General features: G+C 32.8%; 1 long non-coding RNA gene across 1 annotated transcript in view; it reads right to left on the reverse strand.

Moving 5' to 3' along the window:
- The window catches only part of LOC150094602 (uncharacterized), a 280,269-nt gene that overhangs the window by 24,707 nt on the left and 233,754 nt on the right, over nucleotides 1–21,808 (reverse strand). The window contains exon 2 of the long non-coding RNA XR_016550133.1: nucleotides 3,787–3,875. This is a non-coding gene — a long non-coding RNA (uncharacterized LOC150094602). The remainder of the gene's footprint in view (nucleotides 1–3,786; nucleotides 3,876–21,808) is intronic.

Below are 21,808 nucleotides of genomic sequence, written 5' to 3' on the forward strand. Positions count from 1 at the left end.
AGAAATGCTGTAGCTTATGATATCCTGCAGCAGTCTATTTAGTAACAAGCATCCAATGCAACTATGAAAAATGATTTGTGTTTCTTGTCATACGATATATTTGATATCATTATCTCATTTAGCACTGTTGCTCTATACTGACTTTCAATCCACTAGCTAAAGATTACCATTCAGATGATCAGACTGCTGCAACATAGGAAATGCACTGGAGGATAAGCTTTGGAAGTTGTTTTGTTATATCCTTCAATGAGGTCAAAATCATTTTCAAGTACAGATGTATACTACATCACGTGAGTGCAACCTGTGTTAGATAATCCGAAAATACTCCTCTAAAGGACAAGACATGGTATTTGTCCAAACTGCAGCCGTCCTCTAATAAGTAAGGCGATGATATACGTCCATCAGATTAAGGTAACGATAATCAAATACACTTATCTGCAATATGATTCATATTTAGAACTTACAGGTTCTGAAGCTAAGAAACCATCGAACTTCGCTAACCATGTCGTTTTACGGTCTTCTAAAATGACATTCATTTTTATTATATATATATATATATATATATATATATATATATATATATATACTGATCGAATGGTACATCGAAAGGGATGCTTTTCCACTGAAGCTGACATATAACATTCAAGCTTTTAAGAAATATCCAGAGTTTCGTTTTTTTTGTGCGAAGTGTTTTCCTACAATAAATATATTTCCCATCGCGTCCGCAGCCGCAGTAAAAATTACATTTTTATGGTGAAATGCGTTGCAAAAACTACCTTAGGAAACACCTCCCATTCTATAGATAACCTTTCTTCCTTTGTTATTTGTCAGCCTTTTGTTTAAGTGCTTTCTTTGACAAATGTCTCAGGAAATGATCTCTGACACGGCACTATGATAGATCAAATACTTGAGACAGGGGACGTCTTGTAAACTAAAACTTTGTTTGCAATAAATCTTTCCCTTTGTTTCGATTTCTTACAGTAGTAATCTAATATCCAGCTGTCATTTCTGCCAAGTTCTCATAACTGTTTCGATTTTTTAGTGAGGTGTTAGTTTTGCAGTTGCATTTCTAGCTTTTCTGTGAGGAATTCCATATTTTGTTACTTATAACTTTGTGAAAATTAATTTCCCTGAGAGTTTTTTTGAAAACAATTGTTCATTTGAAGAAAAGAAATTCTGTTTTAAATAATGTAGGATGTTATTTATTATCAGATGCAATTAAGTCTGGCAAATTGGCTTTTCGTTTATATTGACGGCATGATCAGAATTTCAGTTATCGTTTCAGTCTGCATTGCACTATACGCAAACCATTCGCTTTTTATTAGGATTGTTCAGTAAGTTATTCTTTAAACGTATTTACTGATATATTTTTAAGGCACATCATCAAAAAATAAAAATAAATTATTCATTTATTTATAAGTAAACAAATTCATAAGACTGTCTGACTGACGGCATTCTATTTAATGTTGTATGCAACATTAAATAGAATGCCGATATTAATTTGCTACATAACAGCGTCAGCCAACATCATACGACTGAAATACTGTGTAAAATCTAATACACTTAACATTTGCAGGACTATTTTTGAATTAATCATAAAACACGCCATGTCCACGTAATAACATCTAGGACTATCAAACTAGTGTAATATATCTGTTAGTTGTCTATGTTACAACTCTGCTTTGAAGCTTCTGATAAAGAAAAAATGAAAACTAGATACCTCACCTTTAGTTGTAATGATCCTTGAAGGATTCGAACATAGGTCTTTTCAAAAGGGACAAGCTTCATTTTTTGTTCAAAACCTAACATAATATTCGTGGTAGCCATCGTAAGAAGCAAAATGATTTTCGTTGGGTACTCAAGACTCCCACGGAATATCAACAAATATTCTGCTTGCTGCATGTTTGAGATTAGATTGCTCCAGTTTTTATATACTGCACATTATAAATAACACACAACTATCCAAAAATTGTGGAATATTGCTTTTAGTGATGTTTTCATTATCAGTTACTTGGAAGCGAAGATTTGCATGGACAACTGTATCGAAATTCCTTGCAACTTACGAATTTGAGTAATAGTGTTTAGACATATTAATGAAGGATAGGACTGTATTATCGTCGTACTTTTGTGTATGTAGAATATGAATGTTATATGTGTAAAAATGTAAACCTACAGAACATTGTTGTACTACACTGGGTAAAATAAAGGTTACATAAAACCCTGTCCAGGAGACCAAATATAGTTTTTTTCAAGCTACTTTAGATCTCCAACAGGAGGGGGTAGTGGTCTTCCACTAGGAAGATGAAATTTATCTCCTTACCTACTGATATTTAGAAACATCCATGCCAACATGGTTGTTTCTAAATGTTACAAACATGGATATGTTGAACAAACAGCGAAGTCGCTCTCCGCTTGAACTAAATACCACTGTTTCGTCAATTGAAGCATTTCATATAACAAAACCACAATAGAAGTATGAAAATTTGGAGAGTGAAGGTGAAAAACGGTATAGTTCGACAATTTAACTATTTTAGGATAATAATAAAAAAAAACATTTTTATTAGCAAATGGTCAAAAGTTATTTAATTAACCCGTTCATTTAATTGTATTGCCAGTTTCCTCTGGTCGTTCACTTCATCATAACAGATGGTCCTCTTTTCAGATATTCCCACCAACTAGACACCAGAGGTAAAATAGGACTATCATCGACTCAAATCATATTCATATCTTTGCTGATAACAGTAGAAACCATTCTTTTTTTCATTTATCCAACCCTATAGAGCACAATGATTGTGCTCTATAGGGCTGGCATGCTTCAAGATTTTCCTCAACCAATGCCTTAAAATCTGACATCCTCCTTATTCTTCGGTAGGTGGATAACCATAAGAAATTCAATGCTACCCGAATCTTTTCTTATTACCTGCCTACAAAATTTTCATGTTCCTTTACTTTTTTTTTTTATAATATGCTTCACATTAATAGCCTTCCTCGACTACAAAAAATCTTAGTTTCCTCTTCAGTTTAAAATACTTCGTTCGTTACATCTCCTAATAACATATATATATATATAAATCCTTCCAGCCTTAAAATACTGCTGATACACACTTTGGTGATGCATCAAAACCTCATGAATATTAGGTGCTATCCATAAGAGAAATGCCATTAATTTTCTCTGATTTATACCAGTTACACAAGTGTTTTCATTAATGATGTTCTGCTAAGCTCACCACGTTCCTACACTTTCTATTGAAACTATAAGAACACAATCAGGTGTTGGTCAGCGTTCATTGACAATATACATTCAAACCTTCTGAACCTACTTTTCTTTCATTTCAATCTACTCCTATTCTTTAGAAAAGGCTAATTTCGGTGTTCTCTTGCGCATTCGGCATTCATATGCTAATAGGTTATTCAAAGTTTATAAAATTTCTGTTACAGTCAAAAAAGAGTGACAACTTTTTGAAAAGTTATAAATATTGCCGATTAATAATGTTTTTTATCGTCTAATTATATAATTTCCTGTAGAAATGGCATCGAGACAAGTAATGAAACAGAATTCAAAATTTTCGATGCAAAATAAATTGTTTTTTAGGTTCAGTGAAAAGAAGCAAATACATTATTTGATGCTCTGAAAAATATCTAGTTGAAATAGTGATTAGATTAACTAATGGTAACTAAAGTTAATCTAATGATGATTAGATTAACTAATGATAGGTCAACTAATAAGATTTATATACAGATATCTGTTACCGAAAGGTTAGAAATAATACGCAAGAGCATACTTACATAATTTCTGAATGAATGCAAAACATTTGAAACTGCAAATATTTCTATTGTTCTCACTCCTGGATAAAAACTTGTCTTTGAATTGAATTCTAGAATGGAAATAAACTCAAATGAAGTGAAGTTTTATTTAAAATTCTTAGAAAGCCATAAATTATTCTGAATTAATTTTATTTTTATTTTTTTAATTGTTTTACTCTTTCCCTAAACATCTAACAATAAGCATCATTTATTGTCGATGAAAACAGCTTTTGTTACTTGAGCACTGTAGAGATTTTGGATAATAAAGACAAATAAATTACGAAGCTCTCCACTTGTGATAAACAGTGACTTCTTTTCATGGCCACTATTTCATATCACTTACTCATATGCATTCAAACAGTAATGCTCATAAATTTCTTAAACATATTTAACAATTTTAAATGTAATACTACACTACATGAAACGTATTCAATTGGATTTTAAACCGGAAGTATAAAAATCCACATAAGGGAATGAATAACCCAATTATTGCCTCTCAAAACAAATACTGGTTTGTTCGGTCGTTTCCCAAATTGTCATGAACATTTTCAAGATCGTGGTTAGATTTTGTGAGAGATTATCTGATATAAATTCTTATCTCCAAGTTTATGAAGCTGCTGTATTATAACAGACCTTAATAATAAGGTCCGTAATAATAATAGTATAAAAATAGCAACATCAAGTGATCACAAAGCATGACATCGCAAATCAAATAATTAGAATACAAATTTCTCACTTTACCCAAATCATTATTTTCAACGATATAGTCAGATAAAACGGAAGTGACTGCAGGATGCTCCCAAATATAAATTGCGGTTACAAAAGGAATAAGCACAGTTTATGAATTCTTAATTCTCCCTCCAAGATTTGATATAAAATACACCATATCTCAGCCCAGCTTTATAGATAATTTAATATATCGTAATCCCCCCCCCCCCTAGAAAACAGTCAACTATGCAACGCTAAATGCTAAAAGTAACCGAATTCCTTATCTCACACGAAAAAAAAAATCTTATAAAAATAAATATCAGCTGCAGGGAGATTTATAATTTATTTTCAATATAATCACCCATTAACTCAATGTTTACATTGTTCATATAAATTTTTGAAACACCGCTGCAAGGCGTCTAATAGAAAAAATTCTCAGTTGCCAAATCCGGCGAATATAAATGGTGTTCGAGAGCGGTGGTAGAAGGGAGCAACTGTTTCATGTTTAACGCACAATGTGCAGGCTCATTGTCATATTATATTCGGCTGTTTGTTCAGTACCTTTCTCATCTTATTTGTCAGATGTGAGTCTGATGTTTCTTGGGTCGATTTGTTTAGTATAAAATAAAATTTTTCTCTCTTCTTTTTGTTCCATTTTCGAAGTCGAGTTTTTGACAGGATGAACTAACACGGTGTCATTCAACTACAGCTGGAAAGATCTTGTAAAGGTTCTTGAATTAGAAGTAATTCCAATAGCGTTTTTCCAAACCATGGGATATTCCTGAAACTGCCTTAGCTCGGAAGATTGTCCAATTTCATTATCATATTAAAACTTCTCTCCTCATCTCATTAAGATTTCGTTAATCATGATATTGAGCTCAGCTTTTGTCAATCCCTTTCCACCCAGTTCATCAGTTCCTCATTACAGTTTTCAAGCTATCATTTTGCTACTATCTCGCCGTGAAACAAGCATGAACCTATCAATCCCAACCGCTTAGACTACATGATCACTCTCTGTAAATATAGGACAATAACTTCATTCACTGACACATGTACTGATTTACTGATTTTACCACAAAATTCTGTGTCAAGTAACAATACCTTTGGGATTTATTTTATTTCTTGAAATTATATTAGACAAAGCAACCAAGGCTATGAACTTAGCACATTATGTTTGCTATATTCTAAGGTCACAAGGCGTGTTTTGTAGAATAAAAAAAAAAAAAAAAAAAAAAAAAAACTCAAGTTCCTCGGAGATAAACCTTCACTTGAAAAGTACATAAATGTTCTGGTATTTTAGTAGAGATTCAAAATTCAAATCATTGCAACCAAAGAATAAATGGAAATGTTGCTCACCCTCTTGCAAATGAAGAGATTCGTTTCTTTACAGTAATGCGTTATTTTCACCTCCAAATTATTGAAATCGGTCTTTTAGATGCATTTCATAATGTTCTCTACATTTTATATGCATATGATCTTCCAAATTATTCGGCCCCACTATACATCTCATTACGATTTCATATTCTTTCCTCTAACATACGAGTATATTATACTTGATAATATAATCAGAGGAAAGAATGCCATTTCATTTTCACTTCAATAATATTTTTTCCCTCACGTGCTCACTCGTGTTACGAGTTTTTGTGAACTGTATACAAAATAAAAGTAATCAAAATGTAATTTCTTTTATAAAAAAAAAAGATACTCAGTTAAATAATTATACCGATTACATAACTACGTTTTATAACTCATATCAGTTATATTTTCAGAACATGAAATAATAGGAAATTTTTATTGTAGAAGAGCAAGTTAAAGGAAACGTTTGTTTATATGCTACGGTATTTATTTACTTAAACATTAATTGCAATTCTTAATTAAACAAATATGTTTTCCTTCATGGAAAAAATCGATGTTCTTTTCAACTTAAAACTACACGAAGGCCGAAAAGTACAATATTACCCTTAAGCGTGTCAAGGCTAGAAAGTTATCGTATTCATCATGAGGGAGAAAACCGTTAAATTACAAATTTCGGTTACTTTTTACAACAGATACTTTAAGCTGATAACTTCCTCTTATTAATCTTCGGCAGTTTTATTGTGCTTTGTTTTTGCTCCTAAAATAGGTAAAATATTTTCATAAATCATCGCTATCAGCAGAGGGTAATTCATTGCATTTTTTATGCATCTCTTTAATATTAATATTAGAATATTAATAGTTTCCAAGTTCATACTAATTAACCTAGAAAGCAACACTCAACTTTTAGGTAACTTTTAAAAAAATACACCCAAGTACTATGTACGTTATGTATTATCTGTATTAAAAAAGTCTATAATTATTCTGTTGATTAAATCAGGGTTCTCTTCTCATTTTACTAATCTTATATAATACTAATTAAATAAAAGATGATATAAAACACGTTATTTTATTAGGCAACTGTGCATTTCGAACTGCCTAGTATTCTTGAAACAAAATATTTTTTTTTATCAGCTTGTATTTGAAAGATGCATTTTTTCCTGGTGAAACCATGATCAGTGTATATGACGTGTAATTAATGAAACAAAAGCATTAAGGTTTTTAACATATCAGTAACTTTTCATTATAAGGAAGGAAAATAAAACAATGAATCTTTATTCTTCTTCTTTTTAATAATGGTTGACTTGCAAGATGAAGCCTTCTCGATTTATATTTAACCATCAGTTGGGTTTATGCAACCATCTCAATTAGAAATCGCTACAATCTGTTACTGAACGTAACAATGTTGTATAATGAAAGTTAGGCTTAAAATGCAAGTTACATTGTACTTCGTAATTTCATATGAATACTATTACGTATATTTAATTAAGCTTATTACCGTTATTAAAATATTTTCTTTCTTGAAAAAAAGCAATAGCATTAATGAACGTGAATTTCATCACGATTTAAACAGTAAAACTGTTTCAAAACGCAAGCATAACTGGTGAAAAAGTTCACCAGTTATGCTTGCGTAAAATATACAACATACTATAATTATGCGGCATTTCATCAGATTATAATGAAGTTAATGAAATAAAACCACTGCCTGAATTCATTTTTTTAAAGAAATTATTTATTTAAATTGTATATAAGTAATTTTTGCATTCTTGTATTTATTTAAAACTGTTTTTTAACTCTAAAGGTTTATCAGTGAAGACAACAGTTATTCAATTACGGAATGGCTCTTTCCTCCGATAAACCTTGCAACATTTACTGTGGCTTGAATAACGCTTGCGTACAGTAGTTTTCTATTTGCACAAAGGTCGAAGACTTGGAGGACAATTTCACCACGACCTTACACGAAATAACCCAAAACTGTCCATTAATGAGAGGATTATATTGAAGTATCAAAATCATCCATTCGCCTCATGAATGTGAGCTTTTTAAAACCCAATTAACATAGTCAATGCCTTGGAATAGTTAAAATGTTATTTAACTGGATAAATGTTCAATCTGGCGTTTGTCTTGTAATATTTCTGTTGGTCTTTGGCTATTAACATAGTTAGAATTCGATTTTGCACATGGATGGCTCTTCGCTTAAATCAATATCACTCCTTGACGATTTGAGACTTGCTCTCGTAATATTTTGGTAGTCAAAACGATCATCTACTCATCACTTAAGATTTAAATTTATCAAAATTAAAAAAATAAAACCTACAGTCTAAGAATATCTTAGAAAAGGTCTTATTACACAAAAAGAACACTGTTAAATGATGATGCATAAAATATTTGGAATAACACGCAAACTGATCATGAAAAATATCAGTACTGATCCAGGACTACGCGTCACACAGAAACAATGTCACAAAGCTGATATTCGTATAATAAAAAGCTGGATAAATAAATTCTCTGCCTGACAAAAAAAAAAAAAGTTTCTGAAAGTATTATTTATCAAATATTGTCAAAATCATCTCTGAGGAGAAAACCTACTCTCATCATGATTGATAAAAAAAAAAACCTGTCTCAAATTGCAGTTATTTAGTATGTATGCTTTGTTAAGAATGTCATTCGAGATAAGTGTTACTTAAAACACTGCACTTTTAACCAGCGCTCTCTTTAAAATATGACACTGCAATCACATTATTTTGCTTCACACGTCTACTTTAATTATTTCTCCACGTGACGACATCGTACTTTATTGTTGTTACTTCCCATTCATTTTCCGTGCATTTTTTAAAATCAAATCAGTAAATATGTTGTAAAAGAAAAATAGTAACCAGAAATATGTTGAGGAAGCGCAGTTGTTCATCGTAAAACGTCTTTTATGATGCGGGAGCACTAAGAATGTTTCGCTCCTGCACTTTATTATCAACAAGATTCTCTTCCTCGCTTAGTGCTACTCAGTGTTGATAGCAAAATATTTTGAGAATTATGAAATAATAATTAGCATAAAGAAAATGCTTAAGATGAGGAAACAGCCTCAAAAGACCAATTTTAATCTTTCTTTGAAATTCTTAAAACCAAGACGAGATTATAATCTGATAAAATAAATGAGGACAAAGCAAAATATCCATACTTTATACCCACTAAGCTAAATTTGTGTCTAGCAAAAGTTCTAAAGCTGCTCCGACCAGAATAATTTAGAGAACCTAAATGATCCTCGTCTTGAGTTGCCTTAGTGTTAACAAGAGCAATATCCGGAGAATGCTTGATACCCTTTGAGTGATTTTCATGAAGGAGTTGAATTGTACAGGAAAGGCAATAATGAAGGAAAAGCAGATGTAATATATCATCAGTTGGATTGCGAATGTATGCTGGGCGGCTACTCGGGCTTGGCTGTAATTACGTTCGAAGCAACTATTGCTATGAGAACAGTATGTCTACTTCTTCTTTTTGTATGAGAAACCAAATTTCATGGGGGTGAAATGCCTTATCTGTATATAGCTTACGTTCAGAAAAGAATTGGACAACTGTTGCTCCAATTGTTGCAACAATTGGAGCAACATAATCAATCTACCCAAGTAAAATAATAGATCCCAATTCAGGGGAAAAGCACTATCGGAAGAGAGTAATTTTCGATTAGCCGAATAGTTCCCCCTCTCCCCCTCCTCTTTCTGGACATCAATTGGGCAGATGGTTGTTCATTTAGAACCACAGATGGTTGTTCATTTAGAACCTCATTTAGATGCTTCACAAAGTTTTACTTTGTGAAGCATCTAAATGTGATGTGCCTGCATACACCATCTGGTACAAAAATCCTTTGGACAAATGTATTTGGTTGATACAGTAAAAAGTTGGCCTTGACTTTTTAGCTACTTTTTATCCGAGTGCTGCTCTAGCGCACTCATCACGATCATGTGACAATACTTGCTATTGGTTGGAAAGTTGTTTCGAATGTCCTCTCGCCAACCAAGGAACATTTATAAATCACTTTGGAACTAAAACTGATTTAGCGATTCATATGCGATTTTGGGAGGATTCACTCCAGGAGACTCCAATTTTCATAACAAAAAATCCGAACGATGAGTGCACGCATATAAGAATTATGCTACATTGACCTCGTTTGCTTTAGCCTATCTCCAACTTAAAGCAGCTATACGAGATAGTATATTCAGAATTGGACGATAAGCTCCGTAAAAATATAAAATCGACTAGAGCAGTGGTTCTCAAACTTTTTGACTCTGAGCCCCACCTGACAAGAGAAAACACTGTCATCACCCCCCGAAAGTTTATCAAAATAGATGGCATACTAAGTTTGATAATTTATTCAATTTATTTTGTGTTTTCTACATACTACTTAACAGTTTTTGACACAAAATAATTAAAGTATCACAATATTAGGCCTACAATAAAAACTAGTTTTAACACTTGCAATTAGCCAATGTGTATAGTACTACTCGGAAAAGGATGCGGCCGCTGGCGAACTATCAACACTGCCTCTGGCACATGCGTTTTATAAGTGCGAGTGAAGAAAATAGTTATTAGTTATTTTGAAATTCATGATAATTAAAACCCGTATCATCAAAAGTTTTTCTTTCTGTATTTTTATTTGTTATTTTTAAAATTGATTTAGGGCAGTTTTAATTTTTTATCTGTAGGAAAGTATGCCGCGCCCCCCTTTCAAGTCCCCCCCCCCCTCGGGATCGCACCTCACAGTTTGAGAACCACTGGCCTAGAGAGAACACGCCTTATCCTTACGGTCTGCATGAGCATTCCATTAGAGATCGGGCCCAGTCATGTTTTATATGGGTATTTAAAGTCAGTATGGAAGATTTATTAATCACATCTGTTATGTAGGTGTATCAGTTAATATGGTAGATTTACTATTCGCAGAATAATTATTTACAGTACTACTGAATACCTAGAAATAAATTTGGTTTGGTCGGAATTTTAGCCGAAGTCGGTATATATTGTGTCTATTAATTGTGCGTGTTTTCCAGGATGATCCAGGAATAGAGATGCTTGGGTAGATTGAATTATATTCGCAAACATTTTTCTCTGTAATTCAAAAATATAAGAACTCCTTAAAAATCCTGTAGCATCATCTATCAGCCAGTCGAAGAATCATTTCAAATCGATCACATATATGAATACAAAAATGTAAGACGGAAAATGAAATAATTACGAATAATTAAAAATCAGACCAGATTGTGACAAAAGAGCCCCAATTTCTTTACAAACGAAACCAGAATATTTCATGAATTGGACGTTTCTCGCTGATATCGATTTCGCGTCATTTCGATATAAATTCGAACGAGTTCTAAGTTAGTTTGCTCTCTGAGTTTCAGCCATATCAAATATTAATAAATTCGACATAAGCGAAACTTAATAAATCAGTATGAACTATTTAATTTAGTATAGGATTTCTTGATGTCAGCAGAAAACATTAAGGCACATATGACGTCGAGGATGATAAATCTTAAAGAGGAATGAAGATGAAAATACTCACAATACTCCAGATACGAATAGTTTGAATAGTTAAGAAAGCCCAAAAATGGCGCTTTGTGAAACCATTTCAAGACAACAGTTCGTTACAACGATCTGCACGTGTTTCCACTAAAGATCGAGCCACAATCCCTTCTGCGCTGAAAGTAAGTTTAGAGTTAAAATTCATCCTGTACCCGAATGAATATTCTAGAATGCTTTCCTCGTGAAATTACAAGGCTTCAGAGAATGCTGCCGTGAGCTTCAGGTAGCTGGATATTGGAAGTAACTTAAGCTTCTGTGTTGCGTACTTGATGAAAGAGTTCCACATGATTTTGAAAATTTACTTAATTTCTAAAAAGAATTAAAATATAATATATTAAAAGTAAAGATAAAATGGAGTAATCGAAATATTATAAATATTTGCTTCGGTGGTTTCCATTAAAAAGTATAAACAGAACCCCAGAAATTCGTTATTTCGGATTTAAAAAAAAAAAAAAAAAAAAAATTATATAACCCAACAATTGTTCATTTACTTGGCATCGTTAAGAATAAATATCTCATATCAAATGTAAACAAAAGACGATTATTTGAAAAATAAAATTTTATCACATTTTTGATATAATTTAAAATAGTTCATATTAATATGATAATCAGTAATAACTAGACGATCGATTTGAATTATATAATACTCGTATAAATTGACAACTTCGATTTTTTAATAATAATACATATGATTTACGCATTACTGTGAAATCTTCCCTCTGCAAATATTGAAGAAAAATTAATTATTCTGCTGCTTCTGTTTTCTTCAGATAGCGGATAATTCTGCCACAAGGAAAGACGATGCAACGTGTCAGGTATAGTCTATAACAGACCAAACTCTTCTTTCAAAACTCGTAAAATAGTTTGCTGTTTTCTCTTTTTGCTGAGATGAACCATTTATATAAACTACCCTTGCGGCAAACTGCTATTTTTTACGATATTCTGTACAGCTGAAATAAGAGGAAGTTAATTAAGGTGGAACTCTATTCCTTTTTAGATAAGGCAGCGTATTGCCAGGAAAAACTGAACTTTTTTTCTCTCCTCATCAAAGATACACCGTTTTTTGTTACAATCTCATTACGGAAGAGCCCTCAGAACCGATAAAGTTTAATAACTGTACACATTGCAACAACTGGGAGGTGCGTGGATAAACAACCTGCTTGTGTAATGCGTGCGAAGAAAAACACCACTTGCACGCTTGCGTATTTGTCTCGTTTTATCTATAATTCCTTCTAAGCTGATGAAGATAATTCAAAGGTCTGAATTCCTAGTCACTTCTATTATGAAGAAAGATGGAAAATATTTTTAATGAATTTCTGATGAGAACTGCTTCCTATTTAAGTGGATCAACACACAAGTCTGCTCATCAAAGTTATGTATAAATATTCGAATAAATTTCCGAGAACTGTCGATTGGCATATGGAATTAAGCAAACATAAGTAATGCGAATAATGAAGTAAAATAAGAAATACAAATCATACATTTTGTAAAAAAAATCCATAATTGTCAGATTTCCATACGTCGGTAGCAAAACAACTCAAGCAATTTCATTAATGTAATAATAAATGAAGATATACAGACTCAAACAGGGACTAATACTACAAGTTGAGTGTAGTATATGGAAGTAGCTACTCCGAAGACTTTTCCGTATACCATTGGAAATAAATTTTAGCAGTTTCATGAGCAGCTAGTCTAGCTAATAAAAATTATAAAATAATCAAAACCGAACAAAATTCCGTGAATTTTATTCAGTTTTGATTATTTTATAGTTTTTATTAGCTTGACTAGCTGCATCCAGTTTTTATTATTAAAAGGTTATCTACAGAGTCGCAATTGTTTATTAAGTAGCACACACAGTGTTCATATCACTTTGAATGCATAGCATTTCAAAAAAAAATAAAAATAAAAAATAGTTCAGTAAAAAAAACACTCAATTTTATCGCATCTGTTCCAATGTCATTCTTTATTCCATGTTAATTGCACTCAAGATTAGATTGTTTTATAGGTAATTTTCGCTGAAATGAATATTTCACTATGAGTATTTCATAATGCATGAAAGGGAAATTTATAGGAATCGCAAAATTTCACAAAATATTTTCTCCAAATGAAGAAGAGCATTCTGTGAGAAACAAAACTGTAAACTTGAAAATCTGAAAACTCACATTGCTTAGCCCTCCACTCTCCAGAAGAAAATTGATTTTTTGCATCTCATTTCGAACAAAGTTCTTATGAAAGGACATGAAAATATCATTTGAAGCGCTTTCACCAATCGACTGCAATTACAAGAATTGCTAAGCTTGCATTCCAACTTCAGTGTTACATCAATGATGCACCGTCTTCCGGATTAAACAGGATTTATCTGTCATCTTTATTCCAATAAAGGTGTCGGTCTGTTTGGATGCGTGGGTATAACTTTTCCACTCTTCGAAGCTGAGAGTTCGAATTCTACTATTTGCAATGTCTTCAGCTGGTAAATGATTTTCACTGGCCAGTTTCTTAGTGAGGTCTTTAAGTGGTTTGAAAAAGTATTACATCTGTTCTATGGGACAAGGTTTCAGGACTAATATATTACACTTTACAATATTCTAGGTGGGATTTGCAGAAAAAAATTTGACAGTTTGCAAACTTTGAGGAGTAAAATCCACTTAGTGAAAAAAATTAGCGTGATTTGAAATGAACGGTAGAAAATAAGGGTTATTTTTCTTTACACGCTACAGATTGCTAATTTTGCAATTTCAGTCTAATTTTGTGCTTTCGTGTTTCTTACACTTGTCTTTCTTACAATGTACAGAAAGGTTTAAAGGCGAATGGGATGCTAGCAAGTTAAATGCCAGGCTCAAGCACCACAAATAGATGGCATATTTCAACAGATTTGCGTTATTTATTCCTCACCAATTTTACTAGTTTTCAACAGATTTCTGAGTTTACGGAAAACACTAGCAATTTACAAGTAGCGGCTTTTATGACATCGTTTAAATTATTGATTATATAAATTCCCTTCTGCATTAACAGCGCCACTAATAAAATATCATCTAAGTAGCTACTTCTAAATTGCAGCCAGTTTTTTTTCAGCAGCTGCCTAATTGTTTGTACATCCTGTGACTTCTTAGACATATGAAATGCATGCAATTGGTAACAGAATAAATCATATATGTCGCATATGTGACATTTTAGTTATGCAAAATATTAGTAGTTACAATTCTTTCCATGTTTTTAAAGCTCGGTCGAGTTCATTTGCAATTATAGCCGAAGCAACTAACGTTCTCGTCAATGTTTTAATGTCTGTTTAATTGTATTCCTCAAGCGAGGTTTTTTTTTTTTTTTTTTTTTTTTTTTGCGCGGGATACAAGACCCCAGTTTCCTGGACATAAAAAAAAAACCCTTGTCCAAGGTATGCGCCCAGATAAGTCGCTTTCAGTTTAAAGTCCTTACAGAGGTATGCCATTTGCGTCCTAAATATTAATACGCAAGTTCTGCCAGTTTTCATAATGAATTTACACAAGGTATTTTGTCGATGTATAATAACTGCAGAGTTACTATATACAACAATTAATGAGTTACATCCGTAAATTGTGTGTGTTCTCTAATTGCTTTATGTGATATAAGTGACTTATCGGTAATTTAAAAAGTTTGTTACAGAGTATTTATTTAAATATTCGCAAAAAAAAATGTGACTTTATTATGGTATGCCATTACAGCAACAGCAAATTGAGAAGGTGAAGGGAAGGAAGGGTGAGAGAGATTTTTTTTTTTTTTTCCCTGGTGTCAGTCTTTTCCGGATCGGCTACCCAAATGGAATTGCGAGGAAACAATATCTATAGAGAATTACTTTCGTTTCTTTTCAAAGTTACCATGAATTAAAGCTCATTACCACACGAGATAATGCATCCTTAATGAAATAAAAGCATCCCAATTCATTTATCATCATCATCTCAAATGGAAATTAGAAAGAAAATGCACATTTTCGTTCTAAACTGTTGGTTAAAGTGTTTCACTGAAGAATAAATCTTTTCAAATGTCTTTCGGTGGCCGATTTCAACAAACAGAGGAGACACGATTTTGCTCATTACAGACCTCAAAAATTACAATTGAAATCTTGAAAAAGCTTTCTCGCTTATCGAACTGTTTGTCTACAAACAATAATATATTCAAAGTTTACAGATTTTTCTGAGTAAGACCATAACAAAATGGAAGTTTATGCTAAGAAACAGCTAACAAGGGTTGTCTTCATCATTTAATCAAAGTAACAGAGCAACGAAGTCTCAAGAACATTTGAACCTCATCTAGGTGAGCTCTCATTTTTGTCTAATATTATCCAGTGATGAAAGGGATTCTTGATGTGTCCTTTAGCTTCAGTGGTCTGATCTTTAGATTAGATTTAATGCATCTACAGTCAATTTTATAATTTCGAAGAAAACATAATGGCCCACATTTTTGCATTTGTCAACCTAATTTAATTCCGCTATTCCTTATTTCGACGTCAAATCGGATAGATTTATCCTTTATCACTATAACCGTACGACACTATTTATAAAAATATCACTCTATACTGTTAGGCGCTTGCTTTAGACAGTGAATGACAACTTAACGTGGAAGCAGAGTGCTTACTCTAACATTGTTGCTGATTACCAACGAAAAGCACTTAGCAAAATGCCAGAAGAATACATAAAAGTCACTGGCTATCAGCATATATCGAGATATATGCCGAGTGGGCTAAATTGCTTCCAACATTCAATATATCTCGCAGCACTAATGACTAAGTCATCATATGTTGCTTTCGGTTTTCGTGTTGTTGATAACACCTGCCACAATGCATTCATTTGTGTAGTGAAACAACAGTTCTTTCAGGCTAAACGCTATGCAAGTCTATGAATGAATTTTGCTCCAAATATCGTAGAGTCATTAACAGACTCACACATCCTATTTCGCGAATGGCACCATGACTACTATTTTTTTTTCTCAACCACGCATTCATTTCTGAAATATTAGATCACAGTTTCACCAAAAGTTTGAGAATGACAGCACTATGCTAATCCAAAGTAATTCAGACCCAACTAGAAAATAAAGGCGTGGTATTGTGCTGGGTATATATATATATATATATATATTTTTTTTTTTTTTTTAACTTGGTGATATTGTGTATTAGGATAACCAAGTTATTTTATAAACTTGGTTATTTAACTCCTAATCCCAAGTATGTAAATAATTAAGTTTGCGACTGAAACAAAGTTCAAGTCTAAAGATGATACAACACCAGGGCAACTCATTGTAAAGGTGGGTAAAGCTCTGATCACAATTCTTAGTATTTATCCATAATGTAAAGCACATCTCACTGGAAGATGTATACTGCAATGCATTATGGGTGGGGTCACTATCCAGACCGGTTTCAATCTTTTTTGAGGTCTCCTTAGTGAGTAGCTAGACCATAAATACCAACTTTTTATTAATTGGGATTAGGAGTTAATATAGATGTAATAAAAAATTTATTACATCTATATCTCCTCCAGAGATTTTTATTAAAAATAAAAACACCTTGTTGCAACTTCTATAGGCAAAGTTGATAAGGCTCCATATTACTATAACCTTGGTATCATCTCAAAATGGAATGGTTTCGGATGAATCAATCGACCGTGAAATGCGGTGATTGATTCATTCAATCCAATACCCTTGGAGGGTAATGGATGGCAATGTTGTAGCCAATGAAGTTCTAACTGAGGCTAGGCTATTGCTGTTATCCTCCTGCCATGATCAGAGCTTTAATTGCTCAATAACACCTTATCCATGCACTGTCCTGTACAGATAACGGGGAAGATGAAAAGCATTCTTGCTTCGCCCCTTTAAGCCAGTCCTTATAAGGATAAGGAACCTTGGTATTTAAGGTCTAGCTACTCACTGAGGAGACCTCAAAAAAGGTTGAAACCGGTCTGGGTAGTGACCCCACCCATAATGCATTGCAGTATACATCTTCTAGTGAGATGTGCTTTACATTATGGGAAAATACTAAGAATAGTGATCAGAGCTTATATAAAACCACATATATATATATATATATATATATATATATATATATATATATATATATATAGCATCTAGCTATATATTTGTCGTCTAGCACTAAGGAACGCCAGAGGCATTCTATCATACTGATTGTGTTTTCTGATGCAGATTTGTGGGCACCAACTAAAACCACATAACTGAGCCGAGGCAGATGACACAGAAAATTCACTTTTAAACTTTTTCTGGATATATAAATGTCCCAGTACATTCAGGCCCATGTTTTTTTTTTTTTTTTCACCAAACAAATGGTAATTTTTCCTCCTCCAAGGACCACTTGTCTCTTTCCCTGTTGAATCAAAACTAGATTACCTTTTGAATACAATTCTAAAGAAGATAAGTTTGTACACTTGATATCTGCAAAAGTGAAGGAACTACATTTGAAGAAATCTACTATTGAAGCCAAGAAGTGAGAATACTTGGATGCTGCGTTTTAGTTTTCATATTCAACTTGTAACGGGAAAAACAGTCGAGCATTACTGAGGTCAGTATAGTTGGGTTCTTCAAGTATTCACTACCATACCACTTACAAGGTACGAGTAAGTGGTATGGTAGTGAATACTTGAATGCTATACGTTCTTCAGTTATCTGTTTGGAGAGTGTCCAGAGAATATCATCTCAACAGCCTGAGTAATGTTTTATGTGAGATTGATAATAGTTTGAAATGGTAAGTTTGGTCTCATTTCATTATGTGATTTTGATTCACGAAACGTTGTAAATTTATCGTACGTGGATGCAGTGGTTGAGCTAGGGCTTTGTTTAGAAATCCTCCTCTGGAGTTAAAACAGTTAGTTAACGACAAATATAAACTGGTAGATGTTGCTTATGACAGGAGACTAAACATGCGGTCAAGTGTTTCCATGGATACAGTGAAGTCTGTTTCAAACCAATCCAAGTCTCCAAATAAACAAGGCGATAGCATTTTCTTACTGGGGGATGAAATTCATCTCACCTTAAAACATTCACACCCTTTCTCTTATAGTGGGATTGAAACTTAACTTATGGGTTGGACAGCAGAGAAGATATTCACTGTTTCAAACAGATGGAGCATATTTGTACATTAGATCACCCACACATTATGTTGATTTCATGGAGAGGTGCATTTCCTATGATAATTACATTAGACTAACCCTTTGATATATCCCTAATGATTGTATCCTAAAACAAAGTGAGAACACTTTTCAGGATAACGCTTCATGATTTTTTTCAGACCATTCAGTCACTTATTCGTAGGAGACTATGATATGTCGTTGACAACATACATCAAAGAGTCTTTTCAAGAATGCGATTAGAAATACTATACGCTAGTTATGAGGTTCTCCCCAAGGAGGAATCAAATAAATTACCCATCGCCTGCTATTGAGAAGTGTAGTGTATAAAGTAATGTAATTAAAAAATGACTGTTGCCGATTGGATATTAAATATTTGAATAATACGCTTTCTTTTAAAAATTGCTATCAATGACAGCAATCAGTCATTGACATAATCAGTCCATACCTGATTACATCATTCATCATGCATTCTGATCATCTTTCCCCTACTCCCACTAAAGTTAATTTGCTGGAAATTAGACAACATTGAGAAATTATTTCGTTAAAATTAACGCGTATAATAACAATACGCGACTTTCCCAAACAGTGCTTTAATAAATAAAATACTTTAAAAAATATGATTAATGTCTCTCTCACACACTCGCACACAAGGACCATTCACGTTTACATTGCAAAGGGTGGACATCGCTAACATAGTAAATTTCTGTCAAAATTGTTCAATATATTCTTATGCTTTGTTCATAATTGTCGTTCAAAATTGTTTAAAATCACATTCACTCCATGATGCTCAACGGCAGCAGTTATAGAAATTCATTCGATTATAGCTTTAAAGGAATTATTTGAAATTTGACATCGATTACCTTTTTTCTATCTTTCCTTCAGTAAAGAAATAGTAGGATGGACTTGTTTCTTATACCACTGAATGTAAATTCCATTTTAAGTTAAGATTGTGGATGATTGTCTTAAACAGCTTATTGTCCTGATTTAGTTCATAACTGATTTTCTCTTATGTCTGGGTAGTTGAATTCCTATTTAACCCCCCCCCCCAACTTAAAGGCAAAGCCATGATGTCACTTTTAGTGCAATTGTATTTTTTATGAACTTTCCAATCAAACTAAAATGCCAATTACGAGTTTAATTGCTAGTGTTTAAAATAGAAGTATAAATTTGTAGGAGGCATTTTTCTACCAAAACTGCAGAGTAATATAACTTGGTACGTATATCTCAAGTGCCACAATTACATCGCGCAGTCTTCTTATCCTGATAAAAGGGTTTCTAACATGCAGGTCTGTACGTGAACGTTTGTTTCTCTCAAGTGCCATACATGTCACCTCCCTATCGTTTTCTTTTTTTTCCCCTCCATTGTTCCCTCGCAGTGTCTTTTGCGCACAAATTTTCACTGGAGGTACCGCCTTCGTTGCATTTTGTCGCTAGCTTTTTTTTTTTTTTTTTGCTTGACCTGAAAACACTCCTCTCATGACGCCACTTTTAATCGAGAAAGAAAATCACCGACGAAATTACTTGCCGATGTCTTACTTAGCAGAGAAATTTTTCAACTCTGCTCCGGCATAGCAAGGAAATTGAAGAGACCCCGGAAGAGATTATTGCTGCTGAAAGAGTTGCTGTAAAAGGCACGTAACTAGACATGAACACGAAAAAAAAGTTGAAGAGAGCAAAATTACCGAGAGTTTTAATTTTATTTTTTTTTTGTTGTTGCAAACTTCATTTAGTTGTACATCAAGAAGCTTATTACTGCATGGAGAAATAATTAGATCCAATAAGCTAAATTATTCGCTTTGTTACTGCGAGATGCTTTCGTTTCCTGATGCCAAATGCAGGAAACTTAATAAGTCGAAGTAATTATGTCACATGGAAAAGAGGTAGGAGACAAAGATGAAAAATACGTTTTCTAAATATTCTGTAACGTTCTACAACTGCATATTTTTATAGTTGGACGACTGCTTAATTAATCGATTGCATATTACGCACGGAAACAATTAACGGAAGTTCACTTTAATATCCACAAAAACGAAAACAATTAGCTGGGCATATAATTATTATATCGATAAATTTAATATATATCCCTTACTTACATTTGTAATATATTATATAGTATAAAACCACCAAATAAAATTTAACCCAAAATTTCAAGTTTAAACAAGTCAAAATCCGTATGTCTTTATGAGATCTTTATTCTCTAATTTCAGCAGTTGTAATTTCGTATTGATAAGTTCCTTTATGTTACCCATCCAATCTTTCACTGTTCTTCTGGTAAAACATTTTAGGGAAGTTTGATGGCATGCATCAAACTTTCCTAAAATGTATTTTCCAATGATTCGTCTGCCCTTCTAATATGTACCATGTATATCAATTTCTGTTTAGCACTCAGTTCTTCTAAGGAATTTTGTCCTTATTCTCTAAAACCATGTTAATTATTCTTTCTGTCCATGAGAATTCTAAGTCTCGTACACGTCCATAATTCAAATGAATCAATTTCTAAGAATGGCTTAGAAACCATCAGTTGAAAATCCCTTCAAACGTTCCTCATATGATGGATCAGATTCGAACCAAAAGACACGTTTTTCCTGTGAAACAAAAGAAACACATTTCACGATTATTAGGAAATCTTCTTTGAGTAGCATTTTAGAGGTGAAATATAAGGAAAAAAAACTGCTAGCAACACCTGTTTAGCCAAAACTACACAACGGAAAATATTCTCACATTTTTTTCTGATTTCAAAAAAACGAATGTATATAAAGAATACATTTGCGAGATCTTTCCATACTTTGTGTAAGTGAAGATCTCATGTATCTCATGTACTTGAAGCTTTAGAACGAAATATTGATTTCGTATGTCAAGATCTATAATGCCTATCAATCTCCTGATTATTTTTTTCATTTAAGAAACGATCACTTCATTATAATTTATACAGTTCTTTCAGACGAGCATTGCTAGTGAAATTGATCAAACGCAGTTATTTTTCACAGTGGAGCAAGTATTCTTAGTTTTTTAAGCTCAAAGAAACATACTGGAATGTTTCATGACATTTTCGAGAAACATTAACATAGATACGTACTTCATCACCAATATTTGGATTATTCAATCTATAATTCGTTGTAATACATGTTTTAAATTATTTGTGCCTGAAAAATATTTATTTTATCTAACGACTACCTTAAAGAATAAAACTCTCAAAGTACAGTATTTGATTGGTGTTCAGCTAAATAGGGAATCCACTTGCACTTTTTTTAAATTCTTTTGAAAGATAA

This window comes from Typopeltis vanoorti, chromosome 21, assembly GCF_054136105.1.
Source record: "Typopeltis vanoorti isolate ZY-2024b chromosome 21, IOZ_Tvanoo_1.0, whole genome shotgun sequence".
Classification (NCBI taxonomy): Eukaryota; Metazoa; Arthropoda; class Arachnida; order Uropygi; family Thelyphonidae; genus Typopeltis; species Typopeltis vanoorti.